Here is a 9250-nt window from a genome sequence, read left to right as displayed (position 1 = left end):
ATTTTTTTAAAAAATTTGAGTTCTAAATTTTTTTCATATAAAATACCTTTTTATTTTAACTAACTTTTGATTTTATTGCATAATGTCAGAAAATAGTATTTGTATTGTTTCTAGTGCCTGGAATTTATTGAGTTTTTTTGGTAGATCAAGGAATGCCAATTTTCATGGCTGATTCATATGCATTTAAAAATAGATATTCTTGATTAGTAGGGTTGATTTTATATATAGATATAGATATAGGCATAACTCATTTTTATTGCACTTGATTTTACTGTGCTTCAGATACAATTGTACAATTGTAAATATTGTGCTACAGATTTTTTTTTTTCTTTACAAATTGAAGGTTTGCAGCAACCCTGCATCGACCACATTTGGTGCCATTTTTCCAACAGCATGTGCTCAATTTGTAGCTTTGTGTCACATTTTGAAACTCTCACAGTATTTCAGACTTTTTCGTTATTATGTTAATTTGTGATCGGTGATCTCCGATGTTACTATTATAATTGCTTTTGGTAGCCATAAACCACATCCAAATGAAACAGGGAATTTAACCGATAAATGTGTGTGTTCTTCCTGTTCCACTGACCTGCCATTCCCTCATCTCTCTCTCCCTCCTCTAGCCTCTGTATTCCCTGAGACAGTAGTAATGAAATTAGGCTAATTAATAACCTCACAATGACCTCTAACTGTTCAAGCAAATGGAAGAGTTGCATGTCTCTCAGTTTAAATTGAAAGATAGAAAGGATTAAGCTTAGTGAGAAAGGCATAACGAAAGAAAAACTTGAAAACGAGGCCTCCTGCACCAAAAAGTTAACCAAATTGTGAATGCAGACAAAAGTCTTGAAGAAAATCAAAATTGCTCCTCCCATAGGCAAGGAAAACACATGATGATAAGAAGCGAAACAGCCTTATTGCTGATACGGAGAAAGTTTTAGGGGCCAGGACAGAAGATCAAACCAGACACAACATTTTTTTTTTTTTTTAAGTCAAAGTCTAATCCAGAGCAATGTCCTAACTCTTTTAAATTCTGTGAAGGCTAAGACAGGTGAGGAAGCTACAAAAGTTTTAAGCTAGCAGAGGTCAGTTCATGAGGTTTAAGAAAAGAAGCCATCTCCATAACATGAAAGTGCAAAGTGAAGCAGTAAGTGCTTAGGTAGAAGCTGCAGCAAGTTTTCCAGAACATCTAGTTAAGATAATTGATGAAAATGGCTACTCCAACAACAAATTTTCAGTGTAGATGAAACCACTTGACATTGGGAGAAGATGGTTCCTAGGAGTTTCATAACTAGAGAAAAGTTCAGGCTTGGCTTCAAAGTTTCAAAGGACATGCTGCCTTTCTCAAAGAATAGGCTGACCCTCTCTGAAGCCCAGCTTCAAAGGATAGGGCTACTTTAGTTGGTGACTTTAAATTGAAGCCAATGATCATTGGCCATTTCAAAATTTCTAGGATTACACTGAATTTACTCTGCATATGCCCTAAATGGAACAACAAAGTCTGGGTGAGATCACATCTGTTAACAGCATGGTTTACTAACCGTATTTTAAACCCACTGTTGAGAACTGCTGCTCAAAAGATTCCTTTCAAAATATTTCTGCTCATTGACAATGAACTTGGTTAACCAAGAGTTCTAATGGGGATGTACAAGGAAATCAATGTTCTCAATTCTGCTAATGCAACATCCATTCTGTAGTCCATGGATCCAAGAATAATTTCAACTTTCAAAATCTTATTATTTTAGAAATACAATTCATAAAGCTATAGCTGCCATAGACATTGATTTCTCTGATGGATCTGGGCAAAGTATATCGAAAGCCTTCTGGAAAGAATTCACCATTCTAGATGCCAATAAAAACATTTGTAATTCATGAGAGGAGGTCAAAAAGCAACGTTATCAGGAGGCTGGAAGAAGTTGATTCCAACCTTCATATACGCCTTTGAGGGGTTGAGGGTATCAGTGGAGGAAGTCACTGCAGATGTAGTGAAAATAGCAAGAGAACTAGAATTAGGAGTGGAGGCTGAAGATGTGATTCAATTCCTGCAATCTCATGATAAAACTTGGGTGGATGAGGAGTTGTTGCAAAGAAAGCAGTTTCTTGAGATGGAATCTACTCTTGGTGAAGATGCTGGAAACGTTGTTGAAATGACAAAGGATTTAGAATATTACATCTACTTAGTTGATCAAGCAACTGCAGAGTTTGAGAAGACTGACTACAATTTTCAAAGTTCTACTCTAGATGAAATGCTGTCAAAAGCACTGCATACTACAGAAAAATCTTTCATTAAAGGAAGATTTAATCAATGCGGCAAACTTCATCATTGTTTTATGTAAAGTAATTGCCACAGCCACTCTGACCCTCAGTAACCACTACCCTGATCAGTCAGCAGCCATGAACATTGAGACAAGATACTCCACCAGCAAAATGATCATGACTCACTAATGGCTGAGAATGAAAGCCTTGGCAGGTTTCTCTGTCTCTCTCTCTTTTTTTAGAAATAAAGTATTTTTAATTAAGGTATGTACTTTTTAAGCCATGATGCTATTGCACACTTAATAAACTATAATATAGTATGCACATAACTTTTATGCACATTGGAAAACCAAAAAGTTACATACTTTATTGTGATACTTGCTTTATTTGGTGGTCTGAAACCAAACTTGCAATTTCTTTAAGGTATAACTGTATCTCTTCATGTATAACTACGCAATTCTACTTTATTGATTTTGTTGTTTAGTCCTCGTACAACTTTAATAATTTTTCATTCTACTTGATTTTGTTGTGATACTGAACTATGCTCAGTATAGGTTTGATTTATCCAATTAGGCATTGTGAACATGTTTTTTGTTTTTATAAAAGAGTTCAGCCTATTCTTATGTTTAATTTTACTTTACTTTTTTATTTTTAATTATGTATATGATGTGTGCATCAATAGATAGATGTCAATAGATAGATAGAAAGATAGATAGATAGATTGATTGATTGATAGATGATAGACAGTGATATAGTATGGATATTTGTCCCCACCTAAATCTCAGGTTGAATTTTAATCCTCAAATTAAAAACCATGCTTGTCTCCTTCAATTTATTCCCAGAATTTATAAATTGGTAATTTTTTTCTTTTATTTGCTTTAGGAGAGAATAGGCTGATTGGAAACTATAAGAGAAGACATTGCAAAGTGGAGGTAGAAGGGGTAAAGAAGGACACAGGAAATACAAATGAGATGAGGTTAAAAATCTATCATGGAGAAAATGAAAGTCAATATATCAGATCAGAAATGTGAAGGATAAAATTATTTGCTTTCCAGAAATGTGTGTGAAAAAGACAAACAGATGAAAACAAAGTACATTAGACTTTGGAGATTGAGCTTGATAGATATTCCGAATCATTATTAATTGGAGGAAATAATGTATATGGTGGTCCTTTTCCAAGGCAAAGTGCCTTGAATTGGTTTAGGTCAGCAAGCTACAGAAAAAATAGGATATACTAGGTCCTTGCTTGCTTGGATAGCTGACGCCTGCTTGTCAACTCCCCTCCCCTCCTGCTTAGTTGCCCTTACCTGAACCAAAGAAATTTAGTCTAAGATAAAAGTTTACTAGCCTGCAAAATATCTCACTTTGTCTGGGCTTATCAGCCTACCCAATTACTTAAGTCATAAGTCAAATACTTGAAGAGCCCCTGAGCTGAGTAGGATTGTAATGCATTGTGGGCTGCAACAAAATGCAGCAAGACAACCCTAAAGAAAACACATAAAGCCCCTAGCCAACAACTGATACGTGATGTCTGGGAAGACTGTGATCCCACAGTACTCAGCCTATGAGGAATCTGGGGAGGGTCCTGTGCACTAGAGGATAAATTGCTTGTTGTAACCGTGTTGCATGTGCCTGCCCATCAGACACCCGATCTTGCAAGACCATCATTAAACGTCTCACTTTTGCTATTCTCTGAGTCCTGTTTTTGTTTGTTTGTTTGTTTTTAGACAGAGACTCACCCTGTCACCCAGGTTGGAGTTCAGTGGTGCAATCTTGGCTCACTGCAACCTCTCCCTCCTGAGTTCAAGCAATTCTTCTGCCTCAGCCTCCTGAGTAGCTGGGATTACAGTCACGTGCCACTACGCCCAGTTAATTTTTGTATTTTTAGTAGAGATGGGTTTCACCATGTTGGTCAGGCTGGTCTCAAGCCTCTGACCTCGCGATCTGCCTGCCTTGGCCTCCCAAAGTGCTGGGATTACAGGTGTCAGCCACCACGCCTGGCCTCTGAGTCTATTCTTTGGGTTTGGATGGGTGAGTTTATTTCTCACAACTTGGTGGCTGGTATGGGGAGCTCTGTGCCTGCATGCAGTGGGACTCTGGCTGAAAGGGGAGACTCGTCCCACTTGATTTAGGTGGCCCACTCTGTCCTGGTGTCCCAGCTCCCCACAGAAGCCATAGACAAACCTGAGACTGTTATTCAGGAGACAATGAAAGTGACACAGGGAGAAAAGCAGGCACTGCAGCAACCAGGTAACCTTGTGCATGAGCCAAGGTAGGAAAATTGGACTGTAAGCACTGCCTTCGTGGTTGGGCATTTTCAGGGGTCGAGTGTGTGTGACTGAGACGTATCTAAGATACAAAACAAGTGCGGAGTCCCAATCCATGGTTCCCTACTCCCGTAAGGGAAATGGCTGGAGATGGATGAAGTGATTCTTGAGTGTGCAAGAAACCTCCAGTGGCATGGCAGTGAGTATACAGGGAAACACTCAGACACAGAGACTAACTAAAAATGAGAAATAAGAATTCTAGGCCTAGGGAACAAAGGAAAGAGGGAACTAAAGAAACTCTCTCTGAAATTCCCCCAAATAGTCCACTGGGGAGAATGCTACAGGTTTGGAGAGATAACCCTCGAACCAGCAACAAGGAAAAACAAAAGATGATAAAGTATTGCTGTTTTATCTGGCCCAAAGAGCCCATTCATCAGTCCTTGGTCTTTTGGCCTAAGTTTGGCTCAGATGAGGACTGAGTGTGCCAAGCTTTAATTCTCTCTGTGAATGATAAAACCCCATCTTCACAAGGGGAGATGGGTTATGGCCTTCGTTGGATCGGTGAATTAATTCCCATGTTCCCCCTTAAAGAAGAGAAAGGAAAAAAAAAGAGCATAGTAAAGAGCTCTCACTCAATGAAAAGCCCTGGGATCCCCTAACACGCTTGACCCCACCCCCATACATCTCACCAAGTAGACATGGAGATTGGAGGGTAACAGGAAGACCAGAGGAAGAGGAATCGGGGGGTCATGAAGGAGGTAAACCCAATGCTCTCTTAAATTCTTATCCAAACTTGAGGAAAGAATTAGAACAAAGTAAGAAGGACATTGAGAATTTCTCTATCTCCTCTAAACAGCAGATGTCTAACATGTACCCTCTTAGAGAAGTCCCTATGGGACAGGGAAGAGTTGGATTTGTAAGTGCAACTCTAACAAGTACTGAGGTTAGGAATTTTAAAAAGGAAATGATGCCACTCTTGGAAGATCCCTTAGGTTTAGCAGAGCAGCTAGATCAATTTTTTAGGACTCAGCTTTTACACTTGGGCTGAGATGCTGTCAATCATAAATATTCTGTTTACTGAGGAAGACAGGGGAATGATTAGAAGGGCAGCCATGAACATTTGGGAGAGACAGCATCCTCCCAGGCAAGGAGTCCTGTCAGCTGAGCAGAAATTCCCAAATGCAAATCCCAGATGGGATAACAATAACCCCAGAGATCAGACCCAAATGCAGGACCTAAGGGAACTAATAATTAAACAGATTAAAAAGTCCACTCCTGGGACACAAAATGTCTCCAAAGCATTTGAGATACAACAACAACGACGACAACAGCAACAACAAAAGGAGTCTCCTTCTCTGTTTCTGCAGAGGCTCAGGGATCAAATGAGAAAATATTCAAGGTTAGATCCAGAGAACCCAGCAGGGCAAAGTCTTTTAAAGGTTAATTTTGTGACTAAAAGCTGTCCTGATATTACTAAGAAACTGTAAAAGATTCATGGATGAAGTAAAAATGGATTAAAGGACTACTGAGGAAGCTCAAAGGTTTTTGTCAAAAAAAAAAAGAAAAAAAGAAAAGAGAAACTGGGAAAGGGAGGAAAAGAAAAAAGTAAGAAAGGAAATCGGAAAGAGAAAGGAGAGGAAACAGCAAAAGTAGAGGGCCAGAGAGAGAGAGAAAGAGGAAGAAATGAGGATGAGGGAGAAGGACAATGGGATGACAGAGAGAGAGATAGAAGAAGAAAATGAGCGAGAGAGAGACTGGGAAAGACAGAGATCAAAGAGAGGCACAGAAGGTGAGACTGAAAAGAAAGATAATGTAAGAGGAAGTAAAAGCACAAGAGGAAGCGAGAGAGAGAGAGAGTCCATGAAAGACGGGAGACAGAGACAAAAGCTGAAGTAAGCAGTAGCTGCCACGGCCCTGCTGGTAGAGGAGAGGCAGAAGCTGACCTTTGGCAGGGCCTTGGTGGTAAGCACCCCGCATTGGGTCAGGAATATATTAAATCAAAGAGCTGGGAGAGGGCTGACTGATTCTCGGATTTTAAAAGATGAAACCGTAATACTAGAAAAAGATAATTTGGTCTTAACAACAGATACTTGCTTGAATCCAGTCAGTTTCTTATGGAGAGGAGAGGAGAATGAGGAGGCATCAGACCATAACTATTTAGATATCATAGACTATCAAACCAAAGTTAGACCAGACCTTAGAGGAACTCCACTATGTGATGGGATAAGGCTGTTTGTGGAGGGGTCATTCCAAGTGATAAACAGTAAAAGACATAATGGCTTTGCTGTCACTGATGGAAACAAACAATCCTTATACGAAAAAGGTAGATTGCCCAATAACTGGCCAGCCCAAACCTGTGAATTATATGCTCTTAACTAGGCCCTAAAGCTCCTAGAAGGCCAATAAGGCATTATATATACTGATTCCAAATATGCCTATGGAGTAGAAGACACCTTCGGAAAAATATGGACAGAGCAGGTCCTAATAAATAGCAGGCGGAAAGAATTGGTACATGGGAAACTAGTCAAACAAGTTTTGGAAAACCTCCTGCTTCCCGCAGAGGTAGCCATAGTTCATGTAAATGGCCATCAGAAAGGAAACAGTATAGAAGCTGTAGAAAACAGGCTTGCAAATAACGCTGCTAAGCAAGTCTCCCTGGAGGAAAAAATTAAACTGTTTGGACCAATCCTAGGTATCCCTGAGGTGGCATTAAAACCCCAGTTTTCTAAAGAGGAGGAGGAAGAGCTGGGCAAGATAGGGGACACTCAAACTGAGGATGGGAGGTGGGTGCTCCCTGATGGGAGAGAAATGATAAATGAACCCATAATGAGAAAACTAATGTCCATACTGCATAGGGAAAGTCATTGGGGTCCCCAGCTGATGTGTAATACAATGCTTAAGAATTATGGGTGTATAGAGATTTATACCCTTGCTAAACAAGTGTGTGGGGGTTATGCGAGCTGCCAGAAAATAAACAAAAAGGTAGTTAAAAAAACAGACTACCAGAGGAAAACCTCCTAGGTTAAAGCCATTTCAAAGCATTCAGGTAGATTTTACAGAAATGCCCCAAATAGGGAGACTACTGGCAGTGGTAAACCACCTCTCCGCTGGGTGGAGACCTTCTCCCTCCCAACTGCCACCCCCGGGAATGTGATCAAAATAATCTTAGAACAAATTATACCCAGATTTGGCCTGGTAGAAAATATTGATTCAGACAACGGGAGCCACTTTACCTCAAGGGTGCTAAGGGGAATTATGGAAGGTTAACACGTTAGATGAGATTACCACAACCCTTGGTATCCCTCCTCCTCTGGAAAAGTAGAAAGAATGAATCAGACTCTCAAAAAGTGTATTACTAAACTAATCTTAGAAACTGAAATGCCTTGGACCAAATGTCTCCCAATAGCACTGCTTAGGATTAGGACAGCCCCAAGGAAAGACGTGGGACTGTCTCATGAGCTATTATATGGACTCCCGGATTTAGGTAGGACTACTGACTTTCCTACTATGGAAACCAAAGACCACTTTGTTAGAAATTATATACTGGCCGTATCCTCCACCCTGTCATCCCTTAGGTTGAAAGGACTTCTCACTCAAACCCTGCCTCTTGAGTTCATGGTTTACCTCTTCCAGCATGGCGACTAGGTGCTAATTAAGACTTGGAAAGAAGACAAGCTTCGCCCAAGCTGGGAAGGTCCCTATCAAGTGCTCCTGATCTCTGAGACAGCTGTAGGAACAGCTGAATGGGGGTGGACACATTACACTCAGGTCAGGTGACTGGTAAAAGAATCCCTAGAAGGAAGAGAAATGTGTGAATGGGAAGTGTATGGATCACTTAAGAAACCCTTAAAGCGAACTCTAAGGAAAACCTAGAAGGAAGCTATGAGCAGGCTCTGTCATTGGGGGTGGATGTAGTTAGGATTAATCCTACTACCAGGGGTGAGAGGGTTCACAATGATTGGATGGAGCCGGTAGAAGAATAACATCCAGTCAAAGTAATAGTCAACATAACTAGAACCCCCACCCCCCAGACCATAAAGTTCAATGCCTGCCAAGTCTTACATTTAAGGAATTTAGGGAACCAAAGACAGCTGTCACAAGCAAACAAATATCTATCCTGAAACAGGTTGTCACTGGGGAAAGCCCCATTCTAGCTGGAATGAGGTCTTGTGGACCACTCAATTTGGAGGCTGGGTGAGCCGTTCTTCCAAAAACAAACCCTTAAAGAATAAAATGCATTTGTATAAGGGCCCCATGCCACCTAACTGTAGAAATTTAGAATGCAATCCTATATCAATTACCATAAACAACCCAGCTACTCTAGACCAGGAACCTTGGAGGCATGGATTAGGAATAAATGTCTCAGGACGGGATCCTGTGGGAGAGTTGGCTTTTAGGCTAGTCACCAACTCCACCCTGAGCCCACCCCAGGTTACTATAACTCCCGGTCCCATTTCGTCCTTTAACCCACCAGACAATGACCCTAAGAGAGTAAAAATAATTAAGGTAATTGACTTGAGGCAGATTTTAGAAATTGAGACTGGATTGGGGGATGTAAATACCTGGGTTGAACGGGTCAAATTTTCAGTACTAGCTCTTAATAAGAGCAACTGTTACGCATGCTCTGCTGCGCAGCCTCAGGCACAGGCGGTTCCATTTCCCCTAGGATGGGATACCAATCCCAATGGAATGAGTTGCAGGTTGGCCCTATACCAGGACAGGGATGCATGGGG

The sequence above is a fragment of the Mandrillus leucophaeus genome, unplaced genomic scaffold (genome assembly GCF_000951045.1).
Source record: "Mandrillus leucophaeus isolate KB7577 unplaced genomic scaffold, Mleu.le_1.0 Scaffold177, whole genome shotgun sequence".
Lineage (NCBI taxonomy): Eukaryota > Metazoa > Chordata > Mammalia > Primates > Cercopithecidae > Mandrillus > Mandrillus leucophaeus.
Note: the sequence above shows the minus strand (reverse complement) of the source record.